Source organism: Parasteatoda tepidariorum, chromosome 9, assembly GCF_043381705.1.
Source record: "Parasteatoda tepidariorum isolate YZ-2023 chromosome 9, CAS_Ptep_4.0, whole genome shotgun sequence".
Lineage (NCBI taxonomy): Eukaryota > Metazoa > Arthropoda > Arachnida > Araneae > Theridiidae > Parasteatoda > Parasteatoda tepidariorum.
In genome coordinates this window covers 81813528-81831662 of record NC_092212.1, presented here as the reverse complement: position 1 = coordinate 81831662, position 18135 = coordinate 81813528, and the positions used below count along the sequence as shown (strand labels likewise).

Sequence of the window (18135 nt, the reverse complement as noted above, 5' to 3'; positions counted from 1 at the left end):
CAATACTGAACAAGGATATCATTAACATAACAGATAGATGTAAGATTTTTCGAATCATTCAGCGGCAAACTAAAACAAAGTGGATTCCTTTCGCATCCTGTGCATTTAAACCACAAACTTTAACCTTTTTCGAATTCGAAATTTAGATTTTTAACCTCACTTATATCCCTAAAAGCGTGTAAACCTTACGGCAACCTTGTTTCGGAATTTCCTTTTTATTGTCACGAAAATGTTTGTACTAAAAACCTTTTTTCAGTAAAGCAAAAATATTGCAGTTTCAAACCTTTCATCCTAAAAGGACTAAAAAAGTTTTTTAAAGGTTTTTAAAAATGTATTGTCATTTAATGTCCATAATGACTATTTAGCTGATGTCACACTAGCGATAGGATAAAATTGCATTGTCCATTCAAATTTCAAGACTTGGTGGATTTTAGCTGAGCATACAAGACATTGCGAAAAGAAACCTTATAATTACCTAGATATAAGGTTATTTTCACCTTGAGACTAGCTTTATTCAAGGATTTTTTTCACGCTTTTCAAACCTTAAGTCAACCTCAATTTAAGGATTTTATATAGAATGCTGTTTTCCAAGCTTTTGGATGAGGGTATTGAGCGTAGAATAGATCAGATTGTCACAGATCTCGTTTTAAGATTGGAAGGTTTACACGTAAATCGCATAACAACCCTTTTTAGTTATTAGTTCCAGGTAGCAAAATAAGGCTCATTTACACTCAGCAAAAATCTTTTAATGTAAACCTAAAAAGGTTTTTATACGGTTTACGCGAAAACCTTCGAATCTAAAAACGGGATCTGTGACAATCTGCTCTATTCTGCGCACATTACCTTAATCCAAAACCTTAAAAAAGAATCTTCTATATAAAAACCTTCAATCGAGGTTGTCTTAGGATTTTCAAGCATTTAAAAATCCTTTAATAAAGCTCAAGGTGAAAATAATCTTAAATATAGGTAATTATAAGGTTTATTTTCGCAACGTCTTGTATGCTCAGCTAAAATCCACCTTGTCATGAAATTTCAATGGATGATGTAATTTGATCCTATTGCTAGCGTGACGTCAGCTAAAACGTCATCATGAACCTAAGTGGCCATTTTGCCTAAGTGACAATACTTTTTAAAAAAAATCTTTAAAAATAATTTTCAACTATTTTCGGATGAAAGTTTTAAAACTGCAATATTTTTGCTTTATTGAAAAAAGGTTTTTTAATGCAAACATTTTCATGACAGTAAAAATAAAATTTTGGCACAAGGTTGCCGTAAGGTTACACGCTTTAGGCCTGGTTTCTTAGGACAGGACGCCGTCAGCTGGAAATCAGCGCTGATTGGTCCATTTGTGAGTTTGATAGTGTACGTCATCGAACGCTCATCTTGAACTCTATGACGTATACTATCAAACTCACAAATGGACCAATTAGAGGTTAGCGCTAATTTCCAGCTGACGGCGTTCTGTACTAAGAAACCAGGCCTTTTCTGGGATCTTAGCTGGAGCAACGTTTCTGCACGCTAAAATTAGCATAATGTTACTTATTTATTTTTCGCTTTCTAAAAAAAAATCGAGTTTAATTCAATCAGCAGATTAGTTGATAGAACCAACCACTTAAAAAACCACAATATACAAAGAATAAACGATTCAAAGTATTGGCCCGATTAAGAAAATCAACATAATGCTATTTGTTTTTTTTTTCGAATATCTAAAGGATAAACTGAATTGAATCTACAAAGTAGGAATCAAGTCAATACAATCAACAAATTAGTTGATGGAATAAGAAGAAGAAACTTGTGAACTTTAACAATATGGCGACCGTTGCTGTGCACATTATCAAAGCAAAATGCAGAAAAACATTGATTCCACGCTTTAACAAACCAAAATAGTTAACCTGCCGATTAGCTAGGAAATATGCGCATTATCGACTTTTGGGCTTAAGACACTAACTTCTTTTAGAGAAAAGTAAATCACATTGACCGATTTAATAAAGAAAAAGCTAATCTTATAAGAAAAATGGAACTACTTTTTTAATTTTTGTTTACCTATCTTAGTAGTTTTTTCTCTTCCTTTTTTTATTCTTATTTCGACAGACAAGACTGCAGTTTGGGTTACAGTTTAATTGTTTTTAAAAATGTGTTCATTTCTTTAACAGTATATGATTTGCTGAGCTTTCGTCAAGATTCGAACTCATGTCACTTCTGCAGGAAGCGACCTCTATACCAAGGACCGTGGTATCGGAGTTGAAGTCAAGGAATTCCTGATTCGGAGTTGACTCCGGTTACTGAGAAGTTAAAGGGTCACCATGGCTCAGGGGAAGGAGTGCTCCCTCCCAATGATGGAAAATGGTGAGTGGTTTTCATGGTTTTCCTCTCCATGTAATGCAAGTATGGGTTAGTTCGAAAAAAAAGTCCACCCAAAGGCTACTCTGTCCCATGTCTCTACTCTGTCTTTGATGTAAGAGTTCCTTTGTCTTCTGGATTGGGTTCAAAATTAAAAAGGTTATGAAGTTGAACATTCATAGCCGTAAGCCCAAAAATGGGTCGCCTTTTCAACGTCATTGGCATGCATAAAAATTGTAAAGTACTAGAATTAAAATTTATATTGTTTTACGTGTAAAGTCTCAATTCGTATTCGAATTAAAGTGTACAATGAGGGAAATTTAATTATCATCTATACAGTGTGTCAATATGTATTCAGTATTCAGAGTACAGCACTAAATTTACCGTACAAAGTATTCGAATTAAAGTGGAACATAATGTGTCAGTACAAACCAAAAAAATATTTGAATAGAAATTTGAATTTTCTCAAGCGTTAAACCCCAAATGAACAGTTCGAAATGTTCAAAACAATGCTTACAATGTGTCACATCTATTTTTTTTTATCAAAATTACGAGTTATTTTACCTTCTGTCAAAATAAAAATAATAAAATTAATTTAAATTTTAAGTGTATAGAGTGAAATATTCAAAATAATCTCAGCAATGTCTTAAATGTAAAGTATAATTATTAGCGTGCGTAAGTCTCCAATCTGTCAAGAATTAAGTATCAAATTTACTGAATGGAATATTCGAATTAAAATTTACTACGTGTCAAATGTTAAGCCTCAGATTTACAGTTGTTCGATTTACAGTTGTAAAATTACTCAGAGTTACAATTGTACGAGAGTAAAGCACAAAATATTTACGTTAAAGTTTACAATATGTTGATTTCAATGTATTAAATTTACAGTGTAAAATATTCGAATAGATATTTACATGGTACTAAGTTTAAAGGCTTAAACTTATATCTTAAAAGTATTTGAAATAAAGTTTACGTATTGCTTCGTCTCATATTATTAACGCTAAGTATTCGAGCTACAGATAACATTTTTTCTAAGTATAGTGCATTTCATTTATAGTGCAAAATATTCGAATCAAAGTTCATATTTCATCAGGTAAAATGAACAAAGTGATAAAATAGTTTGTAGTACTAAGGTATTTGAATTCAAGTTTTACATTGCATCAAATGTATTATAGCTGGACGCAATTATATACTTCCTGCAAATACTCTACAAACAAAGAATATCTTTTGATGTGTTTTATTTGTATGGAAAAAAAAAAGTCTCATTTTCACAGTCCATTTCGTCTGGAAGCATAAAAGAAAACTGCAGCATTCCACACAACCCGTTTAAATAATCATTTTTGCGACACCATTTTCAAATGAGTTTTCTCTGTGGTTAGAAAATAATGAAGAACAAAACTAAACCAGCTTCCATCGAACGTCTTTAACACACTCATTAATGTTAACAAATTGAAATTTTCTTTTCTTTTTGAAAAAAATAATTAATTGCATATTATAATCTTTTTCCCGTTTCAAGGTTTTAATTAAAAACAGGTGCTTTGGATTGTAAGATACGAAGCGTTATAAAATAGGACCTGTTGTTATTTATTCACATATGCTGTTATTATTTATTCCTATTAATAATTGTATTATTAAAAATATAGTTATAATAAATGTGATAATAATTTATATGGAATCCGTGGTGGCTCAGGGGATAGAGCTTTCGTCTTCCAATGATTTGAACAGAGTTCGAATCCCAGCGATGGCTGGTCGATACGAATTCCGAATCAGGCTAGCACCGACCACAGTGCTGATGTAAAATATCCTCAGTGGTAGACGGATCATGGGCTTAGAGTCCCCTTACCGCCTGACTAACCCTGGGAGGTTTTTTGCGGTTTTCCCCTCCATGTAACGCAAATGCGGGATAGTTCTATCAAAAAGTCCTCCACGAAGCCAAATTTCTCCCTATAGTTGATCCAGGAGTTCTCTTATATTTGTTAATAAAAGCATTTTTTTAAAACAAATTGAAGCGAATTGAATCCAAGAATAAAATAAAATATACCCCGCATTTAGTTTTTTAAAACTACGTTCGTTAAAGACCTAAATGGGAGAAAATGATTCAAATTTTGTCAGATTTAAAACGAAAGTTCAGAAGGCGCATCACTAAGGACGTGGACGAAGCTTTTCGTGGTAATAAACGTTTATTACGAAAGTAATGAAACAACTATCTAACAAAAATGTTATTTTTCGCCTATTTAGTCTACTTGTAAAATACACTTTTTAAATTGTTAGTTTTTATAATTATTCTTTTTAGCGTTTTATCTGTTAATTTATACCAAAAACAGTCAAAACTTGAAATAGCGATACATTTTGTTTGCACCATTCAATAAATTAGTGTAACTTGTATTAGATAATTATTGTATATTTTTAAAAAAGGAGGTCCAGTTGAAATTTGAGTACTATAGCTAGTCGAAAAGAGATCCGAATTTTAATTATTCTATTCGATTATAACATGGCGATAGAAATTGTGCTTGTTGTATTAAACAATTGTATTGACATACATTTAATTTTTTTTAATTATAAATGTTTTTTTCTTTTTGCAATGTGTAGCTTACCATACAAAAATGTCAAACATATAGAGATCTCAATTTTGAATTTTTTGTTCCTTACGTTGATTTTTTAATTACATTGTCGTATAAGGTAATAAAACAGATTTCATTTGCGATTTGCAATGTCAGCGAACATAGTAGAGATTGGAGCTGATAGAAAAATAGCCGAAAAATTGATTTTTCGGTATAGCGCATAGCTATAAAAATTCTTCTTGTCGTAATTGGAGCTTATTTTGTCTAGTAGAAATTGGAGTGCACCAGCTAGTTGGAAAGTAACCGAAATTTTAAATTCGTGAATCTACTTTCCCACACTTAAATGTATGTTGAAAAAGAACATAGTAATAATTACCATATATAAAAAAGCATAAACAATAACTCGAGTTTTCAACCTAAAGAGACTAAACGAAATGGCTAATAATTCATATATATTGCCAATAAAAAGTTTATATTCCCTTTTCGTGATTAAATATTTGAACTTAAGGCTTAACCCGATTAACCCGAATTACTTACCGAAAACCACATCCGGGTCACTCACACTCATTTCCTACCGAGGAAAAAAAAAAAAAATTCCCTTTTTATTTCTTCTGTTGGCTGCCATTTTATACGAATCAAGCAATTTTCGGGTCTTAACTCTTTCCGGAACAATCTAAAAATTGTGCATGAAGAAAAAAAAACTTATGACCCTTCTTTATTAATGATGCTTTCTCTATTTCTGTATCATGCAAAATGCATGCAAAACATTGACGCATTGTGCGAAAAAGAAAAGCGAAAACATTAAATGTCATTAAATTTAATAATCTGATTTTTATGTAGTAGGACTCGATCTTAATGGTTCGAAAGTTCGACTATTAATTAATGGTTAACTTAATGGTTCGACTATTAATTAGCACAGACGCTATTTTCAGTTACAAATTCGTCCCGTAGTGGACTGATCGTTAAGACACCTTTCCCAGCAGATCACCGAAGTTAAGCATCACTGGCTGCTGACAGTGTGTGGGTGGGTGACCACTTGGATCAATCTGCGTAGGGACCGAGGGTGTGCGGTATGGGTCCTCGTTAAACTGTTCCACCGTAAAGTGCTCGACTTCGCGTGCAGGTCGTTGGGCTACCAAAGCAGGGATGCCATCCCCTCTGCAGAGGATCAAAATTGGGATGGCATGTCTTCGGATCATCCTCAGGGATGTTTCCCAGACCGTCGCCAATAGCCCATTGTGCAGCTCTAGTGTGACGTAAATTAACTACAACAACAGCTACAAAATCAGATTTAAAAACGAAATTTTGCAATATAAACGCACTTTTATAACGCAATTTTTCGATAACTGCGCTTTTTTTTCCCTCGAGGAATATGGATTTTTGTGGTAGAAGGAATATGGTAGAAGGAGAGTAACCGCAACATGGAAAATATAGTCAGTATACATATTATTGTTTAATATTATAAGAGGAGGTATAGGCCCATATATATATGCAGTATATAAGCAACCATTTTATTAATTTTAACGCTTTAAAACGCAATTAGAAATCAATGCATACATGCTTACATACAATGCCACATTGTGGGCTCCCTAATTAATTATCTTGCAACAATTAATTTCTTTTAGTATGGTACCATAATTTGTTATAATCTAATACCTGACCGAGTTTGAATATTATAGGTTAAATATGAAGGGGAGATATAGGATGTATGCAGTATATTAGCAACAATTTATTAATTTGAACGCTATTGAACGTACTTTGAAATATATATACAAACATGCTTACATATAATGCCACATTGTGGGCTCCCTACTTTGTGTATAATTAATTTCTTTTGGTATGGTTCCATAGTATGTTATAATTTAATATCTACCGAGTTTAAATATTATGACTTAATAATAAAAGGCGAAACGGGAATATTTATCAGTACAGCTTTTAAAGTTTCATGGTCCCTTTTTTTTCTATAATTATTTCCCGGGTTCGCTAATTTATGTACATTTATTTCCTTTGGTACAGTACCATAATATGTTATAATCTAATACCTGACCGAGTTTGAATAGTGTACGTTAATATTAAGGGGAGTTAGTATAGACAGCAGTGCAGTCGACCCCATAGTGCTATTTTCACTATTTATTTTTCGGTACTAATAAAGCAAATCAAAAAAATTTTGTTCTAGAAAATAAAATGTGCTTATTTAACGATAATTGCTAATTGAAACAAAAATTGCTACTTGCAATTCTTCATTATTTTTCCTTATTTATTTTAATAAAAAGCCAAAATAATGTGAATATTCTAGTATACGAATGCTAACTTTTCGCAGCTTCAAATGATAAAATTAAAAAAAAATTTTGAAAGATAAAAATTTGAGATGACCAAATGTGCAAAAAGTGAACATTAAGGGACTCAAGCTTTCGATCAATGTCCTGCTTACGCTATTAAAACCATATTTTCCAATATAATTTTTTCCCCTATAAAATTGAATTATATACTATTTCATGTTATACACTTTCTGTATGTAAAACATTAATTCACTATGAGGAACATGCATGAGTAGGGTAATCACGTAATCTCGATTATTTTGAATGGTCTATTACTAAAATCAAATCAGTGTGTTCAAAATTGACCTGTTATTTTTAAAACCATAACTTAAAATTAGCTCAAAACGAAACTAACTTCACGTGACTCAAAAAGAGGCGGAGATTGCTTATGACGTCAGAATCTGCAACCTCGGTAAGCGGAATTAGTCGAACCAAAACTTGTCATAGGGTGTAGTGATGTTATTTACAAAGAAGTTTTATTTTAATCTCTTTTTTTTTTGTTGCCAAAATTGCGTTAACTTTTTGATATAATGCTGAGAGATGTTTGAGAATTGATATTTCTTATTCGAAAATATCAATTTTGTCATTCTAAAGAGCTGTAAGTAAACTGGTCTGTCTATACATAGAAATAAGAACTGTTACGAAATTTTTCACCTCATGGTTTCATCCCGAATAGGAAATGGAAATATTTAAGATTTAGATTTTTAAGTTTTTTACTAGAGATGCAAATAATTCTTAATCCCTTATTTATTTGTTTTTAGTTTTTTTTTATTCTTAAAACCTTTTCTCCTGAAAAACTACAAAAAATAAATAATTATTTATTTGTAATAATTTTTCTTACGTGTAATATTGAATTTATTCAAAATAATAAACTGGACGCGAAAGTTGTATTTTAAAATTTTATACCATTACTAACTGAAATATGTTTGCAAGATGCATTTCACACAATAAAATTCATACAAAACTCACAAAAAAAAAGTAAAATAAGAAAAATACAAAAACACAATTGTGAATTGTTTTAGTGTGTGCATGTATGTAGAAAACTTAAAGAATTTAAAGTGCGGTGCAAATAAAGTACTTTTTTTTTCTTAAAGAATTGAAATGAAGTATAGTTTTTTAATTTTCCGTTTTTCAAATTTAAATCTTTTTAAAATTGCAAATTTTGCTTCAAAATTCGCTATTTTAGTGACAATGAATAAATTATAAAAATTGTTTTTTAAAATTTCAAAAATTCCAGAAACGAATTTAAAGCATGATCTTATAATAATTTGAGGAAAATTTTTTTCCCGGTTGAATTCTCCCCTCCCCCTTCTGATAAAATATTTTTAGGTGTACTTGACAAAAAAAAAAAAAAAAAAAAAAAAAAAAAAAAAAAAAAAAAAAAAAAAAAAAAAAAAAAAAAAAAAAAAAAAAAANAAAAAAAATGCTTCAAACTACTTTCCTAATTTATACTTTTTTTTCAATAACTTTTGAAGAGCATTATTTTTCTTTATTAATATTGATTTATTTTTACTAAAAACATTCATTAAAGTATGAATTTTTTTAAAAATTCCATGCTGGTTTGATTGCAGACAGAGGAAATGTATATGATTTTAAATTAAAAGTTCTTAATGAAATAACATTTGAAAATTTTCCTAAAAAAAATGTCTATTATTTTTAATTGTTTACCTTTAAAATATTTTATTTAATTTATATTAGAAGAGATGCAAATGATTTTAAGCCCTTTCCATTTTTTATTTTAATTCTCTTTATATTTTTCCGTCGCACAACTACACAAAAATAAAATGAATTATTTTTAACTCTAAAGTTTCGATTTCAATAAAATAAAAAGCAGAAGAACGCATGATTTAGATAACGAAGTTAAAACAGAACGAAACGAAATAGGTCATTTAATGAAAAAAGAAAAATATTCCTAAAAAGAAATAACCTGTGCACGATTATTCTTTAAGAATAAAATCCGTTCATTTCAAAGAATAAAAAAAAAAGAAAAAGGCATTTCATAAACATTTTAATTCAACAATGATTGCTTCAGAGAAGCTTAATCAATAGCAAAGCAATCTAATAAAATTAAAATATTACTAAGTAACTTCAAAATGGTCTTTGTAACAAAATAATGAAGTTTCAGATGGCTGACGATTTTTTCTTTCTTTCTTTTTGGTCATATCGTTTGATGGCTTTGCGCCAATCCTGTCATTTTTCGCTTTTTGGTACATTAAAACTTTTAATATGGTGTTAAATGTAAAACTATAACAACGTGATGTAAAATAATACTTGTTGTCATTGCTTGGATTTATTTTTGAGAATTTTTATCAATGTTCTATCAGCAACGGCACGTTCGTTCACTGTAAAAGAAGGTTATGGAAGTCGTATTGGTCCTATATTCTGACGTCATCAGCCGAGATGGGGGAAACTAACTGCGCTTTAGGGGGCGTGGCTAATCGAGCAATTTTAAATATTAATCTCAAAATAACAAGTTAACCCACTGAATTGAAATCGGTATCTATCGCCATAAAATGGTTTAAAGTTTTAAAAAATTAAAAAATACCACACAGGTTTCCTCATTGTGGCGAAAAATTTTAATTGCACGCTGCTCCTTCAAACATTTACTGTAAAATAAACTTTAAAAAAATGGACAACTCTGAATAACTTTTTATCTAATCATCGAATCTTCTTGCTCTACGACTCCATTTTAACGATTCGAGGCGGTGACCTCAAATATGCTAATTAGTTAGTGCAGACGATACTTTAATATACGAAATCAGGCCTAAAAACGTACTTCATTTTGAAAAACACATGCCTTTTTTTTTCTCCATCGGTTCAGATTTCTGTCGCCCTAAATATTAGGGCTAGCCGAAATCTGGCAAAAAGGATCCCAATAGTTTCATCAGAACAAAAGTAGAAAGTTATAAACCCCTAATGCTAACTTTACTTCTTGTCCTACCTCGAGCCATATAATTTTCTATATATTCTTTTGTCATGCGTTTTTCTTTTGTATGGAATATTCTTTGAATAAACGAATTTTATAACTGTGTGAAAAAATTTTCAATTCTCTTAAAAAAGTTCTCGACATATGGCGTAATACACAAAAAGCAAAATCAACATTTAGGGATCCAAACTTTGAGCATATCGATTTTTAAATATCTGATATTTTTGAAATTCAATTTCTCAGGAACTATTCAACCGATTTTGCTCAAATTTCGTATTTAATCATGTAAAATTATATTCTTTTATATGATGCAAAGAATAGAATACTTTTCAAGTCGAAGTTTTTTCGACTTTTATTAAATAAATAATAAAAACTAATAAATATTTACTAAAGTTATTTTTTGCTTGGAATTATCTTTGGATAACCGATTTTTATAATTGTGTGTGCAAAATATTTTTAATTAACTTAAAAATTTCTCGACCTATAGCAAAGTACACAAAAAGCAAAATTAACATTAAGGAATCCAAACTTAAGACCGCTCTCCTGATCAAACTATTGGGACTTAGATTGCAGCTATCTTCTATATTTTGGCGGGTCGGTATGTTTCCGATGACGAAGTCCCGTATGTTTATTCAGAGAAGGTACGTTTTTGTATCTAATTCCGTAACTTAAAACATCGTTTGCACTAATTAACAAGCATTGTTGTGATCACCCTCGAGCAATGAAGATTGAGCCCCAGGACGGGAAGATCCGATGCTTAGGTTAAAAGTTATTCAGGATGGCCATTCCATTGCGCATTGTATATAGCAGAAATGGCCGTCGATTTCAGTAATCGATTACAACTGTAATTGATTCCAGATAATTACAGCTATGTAATCAAGTACTTGTAATCACGATTACAAGTAATCAAAATTTTTGATTACATCAGAGTAGAGCGAAAATGTAATCGATTACATTTTTCAATTACAGTAATCAATTACTTGTAATCATGATTACAAAGTTTGATTACAGCTGTAATCATGATTACATAGTCGATTACAGTAATTAATTACTTGTAATCATGATTACAACTTTCAAAAAATTTTGATTACAGCTGTAATCATGATTCCAAGTAATTGCGATTACAAGTAATCACAACAAACACGATTACGAGTAATTATTATACAAGTAATCAAAATATGCATGTAATTTGATTGCATGTAATTGTGATTACTTGCAATCAAACTATACGATTACAAGTTATTGCGATTGTATACTATATGCAAATTCATTATGTAAGTATGTATGAGTTTACATATTTTTATGTACATAGAATGTGAAGCATTAACCTACTATATACCATATAGTGGGTTAATGCTTCACGTGATTAAAAAAAAGTGTTAAGTAATATCTAATTTATTTTAATTTAAAAAAATAATATGACAAGATTACCCAATAGCAATTTTCCAAAATCAGTTTTAATTTTTAATTTTATTTATTTTTTTTTCAGAAAATTTATTTGTATTTTTTTTAAAGAAAAGGGAACGTGTAAAGCACGCATGATTGTAAGGATAATGCTTCTGAGCAAATAAATCATCAGTCAGAGTTTAAAAACAATTCTTTTTTTTTCAAAAAAATATTTTATTATATTTCCAATTCTTTCTACAAACAAAAGAAGGAGTTGTGAAAAATTTTAATTTCTAACAGTAAATTTACTTAGGATTTCAGTAAGAAATTATTTTTAATTTATGACAGGAAAAACAATGACAGAAAATAATGTTTAATTCATTTTCAAGAAATATTTCCTAATTTATCTATTTATTTTTTAAAGTAATTAACATTTTTCGACTCTTTTGAAAGCGATATTCATATTTTTGAATATCTTTTGAGCGAAATAATTCAAATAGTTCTTGAGAAATAAAAATTTAAATACACGGCTTTTTTCCCCACTTATATAACACAGAAACGATTTACCCAATTTCCTCTTTTAACCCTTTTCATGGCCGTAGTAAGTATACTTACCACCACGTTTTGCCACTTTTAATTTNTATTGATACAATATTAGGGGGTTGAAGTGAGTTTGAATAAAATTGGTAACCATTTGTCACTTTTAAAAAACGTATAAAAGTTGCAAAATTCATAATTCCTTTTGAAGCATTTGAGGAATTTATTTTATAAATAAAGAAAAATAAAAGTCAGTAAGTTCCTGATAGGTCATGTTAAATATATTTATCACCAAAAAAATGGCATTTTTATGAACTAAATGAGTTTTTTTTTTTTTAATATCAATTACTCTTCTTAAAACAATTTCAATTCCAAAAATACTTTAATTTACCTTTACTAGAAATAAAGGGCCCGTTAAAGGGTTAAAATTATACAATTTAAGATTTACACACTTTACAATTCAAAAATTTTCGACCCATTTTTAAAGAAAATAACAAAAAAATAATTATTATTCCCTCTGTGCCTCTTTGGATAAATGAACTTCATAATTGTGCATAAACAATTTGTTCTTCACAAGTTCTCAAAATACAGTCCTCTGTTAAATTATTAAACGCCCTATAAGATTCTATGTAAAATCTTAATTATCACGTGATACTATACAGCTTTAGTGCCTTTCATAACTTAATTTATAGTTTGTTTTAATCAATTAGCATATTTGAGGTTAAACCTTAGAACCATTACAATTAAATTTTCTAAAACCCGCTCGTTAAGACATGGGAAATTCAGGAAATGCTGCTCATCTTTTTGCTGCTCATGCATTCCTTTGAGACGAAATTTTTTCCCATTAATTCTATTTAAACAAAGAAGTAAAACTTTCCATCGTTAATTTTGTTGTGAACTTTTAACGATAAACATAAAACCCCCATCCATGTAGATGCATTTTTTTTATATCATTTTTTAAACTTCATAAGTGCTCGATCTTCTGCTGTTGGATTGTAATATAACCCATTAAGAAGTTATTTTGCGAGTTTAAACTTTTCAATCTCCTTAAAATTTTTTAGGCATAATTTAAAAAAAAAAATATTTCGAAAAGAAATTCTAAACACTATCAAAATCAGATGAAGTATTATCAGATGCTTTCTCTTTATTGGCATTACAGCCCAAGGTGGGCCTTAGCCTGCCGCGTTCACAGAGGCCAGCACAGAGAATCAAGGCTAAACCAGTCTATTTGTCGAATAAAATCTTCCTATCCTTATTGATTTCTATAAAGTAGTGTAAACATTAGAAAGTTGACGAACTATCAGAAATATTATTTATACCTGTGATAATTGTCTCATAATTTATTGTTAGGAAACGTTCTGCGATGGTTAGGGAAAATTACATCAAAGACTTCATAACTTACACTCCTCTCCATTTCGAAACACTTAAGTTTCACGAATATCCCCCCCCCCTTTTAGTTTCCACGGTTGCTAGGCAACAGCCTTGCCTGTTTTGAAATTATAACTTGTCCTTCCAGGATATAGTTCCTTAATAAAATCAAATAATATTTAATAATTGTATGATAATATGTATTTAATAATGATTAATAAACATTTAATAATGTTCAATTACTTATAACACCTAATATTCTTTCTCAAGTTTCTTTATTTTATTACAAACGCAATTTAAATTTATTTTATTACGTCTGAAACGCAAACACGCAAAATGTCAAATAAGCAAACCTAGTTTTTAAAAAAAATTTTACCGCATTGTCTGTGCAGGTTGAGGAAAAAGGGAATTAATAAATACGAAAAGTAAATATGTGCTGTTTCCGCCATTAATTTTAAAATAAAGTCTGTCATAGAATTCTGAAAAAGAGAAAGATGTGTAAAATTCTTTGGCAAACAGGTTTCTTATGAACTTAGAAAAAAAGTTAGAATGAAACAGAGAAAAGCTTATGAAACAATGATCCAATAGATAGGTTCTAATTTGTATAGAGAATATACAGGGTATGGACAAAACTATTCTAACTCATTTTTTTTTCCATAACAATCAGAGAATATTTCTCGACGCGTTAAATAATAAACTTGTATCAATTAGTCTGGTTATCACATGCAATAACCGCGCAAAATTTCGCAAACCTATCTTAAATATTCATAAAATTATGGACATTTTTATAAAAATATAAATAAATAAATAAAAACTATTTTTCTTTTACCGTAAATTTTTTTTACCATAACTGCAAAAATATACACTCATGAAACAAAACTTTTTAGCGTAATTTTTTTAGCAGCAAAAATATAATTTTAAAATTTATTAAAAGTGTTATGAGCATTTAGTCATCCTTTCACACTGCTCATGCGCTGAAATCATTTAAGAAAATTTTTCCATAATTTTGTTCAGAAACGTATTTCGTAACTTATGAAAAATATCCGATTTGAATATCTTGAAAATTTAAAAGTTTCTAGCAATTTTTTTAGCAGTTTTTTGTAGGTTTGGAAAGAAAGCTGTGAGTGGTAAGAAATTTTCCACAAATTTTATTTTGTGTAACTAAACAAGATATATTAAAGATAACATCGGCATTATATAAAAATCGTTATCGTAAGTCGTTAATTCGATACCCGCCGGCCGATGAGTCCCCGTGTATAAAATGGTGACTGGTGTGCGTTAAATTTGTCGAGTTACAAAGTCCTCAATATTCCTATTAAAAAAAATCTGGTGTTCTGAATCGGAGTTTGGTCGAAATTCCGATCTGTAAATGAATGAATCTCTCTGTGAATGAATGAATCTGTGAATGAACGATATGTGGATTATTGAATGGGTCCACCCTGTAAACTGGCAGTGACGTGATTGTGGCTGAAGTTATATTCTTGCTTATAGATGGCGCCACCGAAAAAAATGAAACTTGCCCTTTTACCTTAAATTCGCGCTACGATTCACCAAGCAGGCTTGCTAGTATTGGCAGTTGGCATTAGAAACAACAACAACAACAAAAAATGAATATTTTCTGGCAGAAATAAACTATTTTCAACTATTGCAGTACTCGGATACAATTGTATGTCGAAGAAAGGAAAAAGTTCCCAAACAAATCTAAATACAAATGGTAGTACAATTACAATGGTAGTACAATGTAGTACAATGATAGTACAAAAGTATTACAATTTTAATCTCCAACTTCGCAGAATCTAAAAGAAAAAAATGTTTGCAGTTCTTTCTTAATTGTTATTGTTAAACTGAAAACAAAATGAGACAAACCGCAAGGAAAAGAATATTTTTCTGTCTGAAATATCTAGGAGTATAAATATTAACAGGCGGGAACACTTTAATGGTTGTTCGCCTAATGAATTACGGCATACTTAAATTATCAGTCAATTTCGCACAGTTGCTTATATCTAAACTTACAGCGTGGAACTCGGTGGTTTCAAGCCATAGAATTCCTAAGAATTTACTACCGCAACGATTTAGAATAAAACGTAGATCAAATTCTAGTGCAAAAAAAAAAAAATGCATCGGAAAGAAAATGAAAATAAGAACAGATGGAAGTGTAAAAATATTAAGACGATTTAAATCGCCACACATACAGGTTTTAAACAAACAAAATTAATGGATTTTTCTTTTCTTTCAAAAAATACAGTCTCCTGGCCAAATTATTCGACGCACTATAAGATTCTATGTAAAACCTGAATTATCACGTGATACTATACAGCTTTATTGCTTTTACGTGACTGAAACCGGTTTGCACTTGTTTGTGTTCGTGTATCAATGGGTTAAATGAGATGATATATAATATAAATTCGACGTTAGGATAAATTCAATGATATATTATCGTACCATAGAATATTTATTAGGTCATGCATTATATTAGTATATTATAATAATTAGACCAAATTATTAGATGCACTGTGGTGTTTTAATAATGGCGTGATTCGCACTAGTATATAAGCAATACTTTTATATTTAAACATACATGTAATGAGTTTTTCCTTTGGGATATTTTTTGTATACTTATATATAGTGCGGCTTTGAGGAGAACTCCTCCAGACAAAAAGTCTGGGGCTGTCTGCTACTATGGTAACAAGCGAGAGCACATTTCTAACGGGGGTAAGAAGGTGTCGATTGGTTTACTAACTACAACCTGTGCCGAAAATTAAGACAAAACCACCCCACACCCCTATTCGCAGTGTCCTTTCCTCGTAACCATAGTACCCGCCACGACGCGAGACGGGTGTCTGGAGGAGTTCTCTTGAAAGCCGCACTATACTTCCTATTTGTATTTATTTTTAGCGTATTGCATTACAATGTTAACCAACGTATACAGCAGCGTAAACAAATGCAAACCGGTTTCACCCGAGAAAAAACAATACACCTGTATAGTATCACTTGATAATTATAATTTTGCATCGAATCTGTTAGTGGGTCTCATAATATGGCCAGGGATATTATAGCGAAATTAATATTTTCTGTCAGATATAAAGTTAGGAAGAGTACAAATAAATAGAAAAAATGCAAGATTAAGCAATAGAATAAAAACTAGTCATACGTTCATAGTGTTATATGTGGTACACCATACTACAATTTCGAACCTAAGAATAAGTTATATCTACAAGTTCTGCGTAACACTTGATTTCAATTATTGTTATTCCTAAGAATTTACTGCTCTAACGCTTCGGTTCAACGTTCGAATTAAAGAAAAAGATTATACTGGTAAAAAAAAGAAAAATTAAAAGCAACAAAAGGAGGTTATATACTAATAAGACGATTCTAATCTCCAAATTTCCGCAGTAAAACGCAAACTCTAAACTTAAACGAATAAGAATTTGCGGTTAGCCTTCCTTTCAAAATAATAGTCCGAAATTTACTCAACTGGAGCTAATTGCAGAGAAAATAATATTTTTCAGATAGAAAGAAAAAATTTAAGAATTTTTTAAGAATCATTTATGCCTACAAGGGGTGGACAAAAAAAAATGGAGACACTTCTATACTTATAAATTTTTTCGCGTTTCTCAAGAAATACTTAAAGAATCATTTTATCACTTCAGAAGGAGATCGTGCGATATCTCATATTTATACTTACACAGCTTTTAAAATTTTGAGGGACCGACAATAAATTAAACAGAAAGTAGTATTTTTGTACATCCTATGCCAAAAAATGTAGCAATAAATTTGTAACTTAAAGCATTTAATTTGATTATTATATGCAATATTTGGACAAAATCTCGTAAGCCTAGCTTAAATATTTATGGAGATATGGACAGTTTTATAAAAAGAAACAAATTTTTTTGTCTCACGTTTTTAATTGCTAAAATATTCAATAAAATTAAACTAAATTTTTAGAGCAATTTAAAATTAGTTATAAAATTATTGCGTTAAAATGTGAGAAAAAATCGTTAAAAATTGCGCCCGATACGAGTAATTAAAGTAGTTGTTTTATACAGTGCATGCGCGGGAAAAGTTCGAAATTTCTTCTTAATGTTGTGGAAAATTGTATTTGATAACTAATAAAAAAAATATCTACTTGAATATCCTAAAAATTTTAAAATTTTAAAGTAATTTTCGAAGTAGTTTATGTACTTTTTAGAAAAAACTCAAAACGATTAGGGTTTTTCCACAAATTTCATTTTATACTAATAAATAAGATTATTAAATTGTTGGGGATCATCCCCATAAAAGTATGCTTCCTCTCACTTATTTTCTTTCCTTATACTATTATATTTATGTGTATGAACATTCATTGTAAGGCATTATCATTCGTTATTACTAAGGCCCGGATTTTGATGACATTTGCATTTTTGGACATTCTTTGTCCTTTAGAGCATTTTTTGAGATTTATAGGGCATTTTCTTTAAAATTTTGGGGCGTATTTTGCATTTTAAAGCATTTTTTAAATTTTTTGTTAAATTTTTCTAATTTTCATTATTTTTTATTATTACACTGGCTTCCAAACAATGAAGAAAATTTTTAGGATATTAACAGGTGAAGCAACATCTTTTCAAATTGAAGAAGAATTGTCAGTAAGTGTGACCGTCCTTTTCAAGTACGCACCAATAACATCAGTAGACGTTGAAAGAAGCTTCTCCTGGTATAAAAA

General features: G+C 30.1%; 2 protein-coding genes across 2 annotated transcripts in view; one reads left to right on the top strand and one right to left on the bottom strand.

The window, feature by feature from the left end:
* LOC122268382 (uro-adherence factor A) overlaps positions 1-18135 on the top strand; it is a 151729-nt gene that overhangs the window by 75911 nt on the left and 57683 nt on the right. Inside the window, exon 3 of the mRNA XM_071185369.1 lies at positions 2154-2346. The gene's annotated coding sequence lies outside the window, so the exon portion shown is untranslated. The remainder of the gene's footprint in view (positions 1-2153; positions 2347-18135) is intronic.
* The window catches only part of LOC107451369 (solute carrier family 12 member 2-like), a 109486-nt gene that overhangs the window by 73480 nt on the left and 17871 nt on the right, over positions 1-18135 (bottom strand). The gene's annotated exons all lie outside the window — the stretch shown is intronic.